This window comes from Portunus trituberculatus, chromosome 17, assembly GCF_017591435.1.
Source record: "Portunus trituberculatus isolate SZX2019 chromosome 17, ASM1759143v1, whole genome shotgun sequence".
NCBI classification, from domain to species: domain Eukaryota; kingdom Metazoa; phylum Arthropoda; class Malacostraca; order Decapoda; family Portunidae; genus Portunus; species Portunus trituberculatus.
In genome coordinates, this window is record NC_059271.1 from 1,997,501 (window position 1) to 2,002,500 (window position 5,000).

A 5,000-nucleotide genomic window follows, 5' to 3' on the forward strand; every position below is an offset into this window, starting at 1 on the left:
CGATGGTGATTATCAGTTTTTATAATGGACCAGGTAACACCTCTAACACTTCCATCAATGACGATTATAGATAATGATGATAAAAGTGGTGATATTGACATCCATTTACCCTACACACACACACACACACACACACACACACACACACACACACACACACACACCCTGTCCCTCACACAACAGAAGCCGTGCAAGTATATAAAGCAGAAGCCGTGTGCGATAATAAGTGAAGCTATGTGCGTTAATAAATACAACCATGTGCGTTAACAAGCGTATAGGCATGTGCGCATAGAAACAGCCATGTGCGTTGAATACTAAAATTATGTGCGTATAAAAGCGTGGCCATGTGCGTTAATAAGGGAATTCATGTGCGTATAGAACCATAGCCGTGTGCGTTAACCCCTTCAGTACCATGACGCATTTTTGTTTGATACTAAGTGATTTGATGCATTATTACATTTCTTCTTGATACTTGGTGACTTTATGCAGATTCAGAGACTTGTGCGGGGAGAGAAATAGTAAAGACTGCCCATTATTAATCTTCTAACCTCCATAGACCCTTCCTAAAGCAAAAATATTGTCTAATCGTACCAAAAACTCATGGTAAAGATGCCTCCCACTACTGAAGGGGTTAAGAAACAAGGTATTGAACTCAAAACTCGTGGTAAAAACGCGTCCGAGTACTGAAGGGGTAAAGAAACATAAGGTATTGAACTCAAACCTCGTGGTAAAAATGCCTCCCAGTACTGAAGAAACATAAGATTGTGCGTGAAATACATATTGTGGCGCGTTAATAAGCGTAGCCATGGCGTATAGCGGAGCGTGGCCGTGTGCGTGGCTTGAGCGTGTGTGCCGCGCCTACCCGCGATGGAGGTGAGAGGCTTGCGTGACTCCGTGTGTCAGAGAGAGAGAATGAACCAGAGATAACGGTCATAACAATAGTAATAACAGTAAGAGCATGAACAACAAGCCCAGATCAACTAAACATCTATTATTCCCCACGTGTGAAGGAAACCTGGCCAAGAATACTGAAATAAAAAGAATAAGAAAAATAGTAACCTTAACAATACCTTATCCAACAACAACCCAACGCAGTTTAACGCAACGATTTCGGATCAACTAAATATCTACTAATTTTTCTCCACGTGTGAAGGAAACCTGGCCACCGATACTGAAATAAAAAGAATAAGAAAAATAGTAACATTAACTAAAATACCTTCAAACACGAACACCTATTGCCAGAAGTGCTTAAATTACCCTCCATTGAAACAGTACAAGTCACAGGAAAGAAAGAAAAAGGGAATTAGAGAAACAGGCAGCGAGTTCCAGGGTTTTACCAGTGAAGAGGATGGAAGACTGAAGACACTGGTTAACTCTTACCTTAGTGAGGTGGACTGAATAAAGGTGAGTGAATAGAAATAAACTGCAGCGAGGCCATGAGAGGAGAAAGGCACTGTTGTCTAGCTACGAGGAGAATTTGACATGGAAATAACGGAGATGACAGAGAGATGGAGAGGACGCTGAGGTTATGAGTGATTGATGACAGTTAAATGAGCGATAAGACGATAATATTTCCATAACTACTACTACTATCGCCACCACTTGAGCGAAAAGATGCAATACAGTTAAGAGGAAAGAATTTGATAAGGTGACAGTACTACTACTACTAATACTAATACTACTATTACTACTATCTCAGTGAGGAAATTAAGAAAATAAAACAAGGTGAATTGATGATACTACTACTACTACTACTACTACTACTTGAGCGAATAAATTAAAGACAGTAAAAGTAGATGGACTGATGATACGACAATATATCTACCACCATCACCACCACTACTACTACTACTACTACAACGACCACCAATACACTATCACCACCACCACCACCACCGCCGCCTTAAGTACTACCTAATAAGTAGGAGAAGCAGAAGCGAGAGAAGAATTAGAGTGGTTGGTGTTGGGTAGACGAGAGGCACAGCGGGCGGCGGACGGGCTGGCGGGCGGGACGAGAGGGCGGGAGGGCGGGCACGGGCGGTTAGCTCTCGACGGGCCGTGTAATATGTGTGTGTGTGTGTGTGTGTGTGTGTGTGTGTGTGTGTGTGTGTGTGTGTGTGTGTGTGTGTGTAGACAGAAAGTTTGTTGTTCAAGTAGTAATGCTTAATTTTCGTCTATTAATAATATTGGTGTTAGTGGTGTTAGTGGTTGGTGGTTGCAGAGTTCCCAGTGGTGTTGCATTAGTGATGGTGTGTCTTGCAGTGGTAATAGCGGGGTGGTGTTAATTGTGAAGGGGTGGTTGCGGTAATTGCAGTGGTGTTGTGGCTGGCGGATCTAATAGTGGTGGTGGTGACAGTGGCAGTGGTGGTGATGGTGGTGGATTTGCAGGGTCATTAGTATTAAGGATGATTTACGATGGAGATGGTGGTGGTGATTGTGGTCAAGTGGTGTGTAATAATGGTAGGATCTGTTGTAAGTGGTGGTGGTGGTGGTGGTGGTGGTGGTGGTAGCAATGGTGATGAGATTGTTGTTGTTGCTAGTAATGGTGGTGACGATATGAATAGGTTACATATAATACAGAAAAAAATAGTAGTAGTAGTAGTAGTAGAAACAGTAGTAGTTCTGAAAATAATAGCAGCGCGGTGGTTGTATGACTGGCAGTGATAGTAAAAGTAGTAGTAGTGATGGTGATTGTGATGTTTGAGTGAAGCTCAGCGGCGGCGGCGGGTGGTGGTGGTGGTGGTGGTGGTGGTGGTGGTGTCGGCGATAATAATTATAATGTTAGAAGCGGATGTTGGTTGTGAAGACATCGATTGCGGCTGAGCGGGCAGGCAAACAGTAGCACAGTAGTTGTAGTAGTAGTAGTAGTAGTAGTAATAGTTGAAGTAATGGTCGTAGTAACAGCAGAATTAGTAGTAGTAATAGTAATAGTAGTAGTAGTAGTAGTAGTAGTAGTAGTAGTAGTAGTAGTAGTAGTAGTAGTAGTAGTAGTAGTAGCAGTAGTAGTAGTAGTAGTAGACTAGTAGTAGTAGTAGTAGTAGCAGTAGATTTTGGTAGTAGTGATAAACCGATTGTAGCAAAATACGAGTAGTACCATTATCATATCGTGCCTAATGGTAGTAATAGTAGTAGTAGTTGTCGTAGCAGTAGTTGAATAAATGTAGTAGTTGTAAAAGTATTAATAACAATGAATAACGAGAGAAGCACAGAAACAGCAGAATTCATCGGAATGGTAGTAGTAGTAGTAGTAGTAGTAGTAGTAGTAGTAGTAGTAGTAGTAGTAGTAGTAGTACATAAAGAATTAAATAACCGAATACCAAATTATCTCAAATCACATAATAAACAATTAACTAAAAAATAAATAACCAAAAAATCAATAAATAATATACTTAGAAAATGTTTTGCAAATTATAGAAGAAGAATAAAAGGCAATTATTTCAATGGAGAGAGAGAGAGAGAGAGAGAGAGAGAGAGAGAGAGAGAGAGAGAGAGAGAGAGCATTGTAGTGGCTAGAGACAAAAGAGACAGCCTGACATACAAAGACAAAGACAGACATACACACAGATAGACAGACCAAGAGAGAGAGAGAGTGTGTGTGTGACTCTCTTATCCGAGAATTGATAAGAACGGGCGGGGCACCTTTCTCTCTCTCTCTCTCTCTCTCTCTCTCTCTCTGAAGAATTTAGTAATAATATTTTCTTTTATTTCATGTGATTAAAGTCTACAAAGTTCTATTATTATTATTATTATTATTATTATTATCATTATTATTATTATCATTATTATTATCATTCTCTTATTCGTTATATTTGTCATTTTTTTTCATCTATTACATTCTCCTAAATTGCACTAAACTTTCCTATCCCCTCTTTCTTCTCATTATTGTTCTCCTCCTCCTCCTCCTCCTCCTCCTCCTCCTCCTCCTCCTCCTCCTCATTCCCTTCCTTCTTGACTGGTGACGGCCCAAACCAAAACAAACCTGACCTGACATGACCTGACCTCGATTTGTGTTTGTTTCTCTTCCTCCTCCTCCTCCTCCTCTTCCTCCTCCTCCTCCTCTTCCTCCAGTGCTTCAGTCTATATGTTTCTTGTTTTTTTTATTTCTTTCTGATGTATTTTCTTGTCATTGGTCTTAAGGAAATTGAAAGACAGGCAGACAGACAGACACACACACACACACACACACACACACACACACACACACACACACACACACACACACACACACACACACACACGCTAATGGTAGATGAAGGCCTGTGTGTGTGTGTGTGTGTGTGTGTGTGAGAGAGATAAAGTTACTTACTACTGTTTGTCATGAAGCTTTCTTTTTTTCTTGAAATTTTTCCTCTTATTAGTTAGTTAGACAGCTGTTAGTAAGTCAGTTGAGTAGTTAGGTTTAAGCAATTCAAGGCTTAACTTCCTATTCACTGTCTTCAAACACTTTCAAATAACACCAATACTGTTTTCAGACACCAAAGAGATTATCAGCCAAATTTCCATCAAGTTCTTTTCTATTAACCCTTGAGAGTGTACCATGACGCGTTTCCATATATCTATTCTGCTTATACTATTTGGTGATCTTATACAGCTCCAGAAACTTATGTGGGGGATTAAAATAATGAAGACTGTAGCCATTAATTTTCTGACCTCCATAGACCCTTCCTAATGTCAATAAAATAGTTTAATCGTACACAGATCTCAAGGTAATAATGTGTTCCAGTACTGAAGAAGGTTAATAATGCAGAATCTAGTCAAGATATCACTACAGTTACGGAAAGCACTCTTTAGACCTCTCTCTCTCTCACACACCTCCACACCTCCATCATAAACATTTAAACTGGAAAAGACGACAGGACGCCAAGTGTATGAAGGCAAATACTAATCCAGTGTTATCGTGTATGCATTGTTGTCTCCTCTAACTCAGTAATGGACAAGCGCACTGTAGTCTGGGTGTGGTGCGTGACTGTGTATACTTAGCCTCGTTTTTAGTAAGTCCA

At 40.3% G+C, this 5,000-nt stretch overlaps 1 protein-coding gene across 6 annotated transcripts in view; it reads left to right on the plus strand.

Annotated features, from left to right (window-relative positions):
* LOC123505074 (insulin gene enhancer protein ISL-1-like) overlaps positions 1-5,000 on the plus strand; it is a 44,267-nt gene that overhangs the window by 1,390 nt on the left and 37,877 nt on the right. Inside the window, exon 1 of one of the 6 annotated variants that reach the window (XM_045256112.1) lies at positions 667-1,404. The exons of the other annotated variants lie outside the window; for them this stretch is intronic. The gene's annotated coding sequence lies outside the window, so the exon portion shown is untranslated. Of the gene's footprint in view, positions 1-666; positions 1,405-5,000 lie in introns of those variants that run through there. 6 annotated transcript variants of the gene reach the window in all.